Here is an 813-nt window from a genome sequence, read left to right on the forward strand (position 1 = left end):
TTTTTGTGATGTGGATGGATTAAGTGTGTGATACTCTTGCTTTTTCTGGTGTACTGAGGCGAGAATCACTGGAAACGTGTGTATTCTACTTTGACTCATATTGGATGGCTGGGATAAATACGCTTTTAGCATTTAAAATCGGTATACTTTTGTCTACCATAGAACGAAGACATCACACTCACTTCTACAAACAACCACATTGATAAACACCCAGCATCGACTACAAAGCAACACGAGCGTATGGACAAGGGTAGTGGGGGAAGGGGCTGTAGACTCGGAGATAAAATGGGCGTGCTGAGTCGGGGGGGAGGGCGGCGCATATGGAAGGGCGCCGACGGGCGGCAGTCCGAGAGAGAAGGGGCACTCAGCAAGAGATCCCGGAGTTGAAGGTAAGGAAAGGAACTTAGGAGGGGAGGAAATAACAGCGTGACAGGGGAACATGCGATGTCTTACGAGGACACCCTGGGGGTTGGCTGAGGAAAAGTAAATGCTCAGTATTTTTTTCGATAGGGTTTGGAGTAATAGGGCGAGGAAAGACATCACTGAGCATAAACTTTTGAATGAGATGCATTAGGGATTTGGCTGAAGTTAGTGTATTCTAATAGGGAAAACAGTTGCTGTGCACTTTGACAATATTGTGTGGAAAAGTAACCAAAACTTTGAGAAATTAGAAAAACTTTATAAAAAAAACTACATTTGTATATTTAATCGTCCTATGACAAGTAAGCAACATTTATGTACCGTCTTTCATGTAGGTCATATAAAGCAAATGCCAACCAAGAGGAGGGAAAGTATCTCATCTTCCCGTCTCTT

The sequence above is a fragment of the Penaeus monodon genome, chromosome 27 (genome assembly GCF_015228065.2).
Source record: "Penaeus monodon isolate SGIC_2016 chromosome 27, NSTDA_Pmon_1, whole genome shotgun sequence".
Classification (NCBI taxonomy): domain Eukaryota; kingdom Metazoa; phylum Arthropoda; class Malacostraca; order Decapoda; family Penaeidae; genus Penaeus; species Penaeus monodon.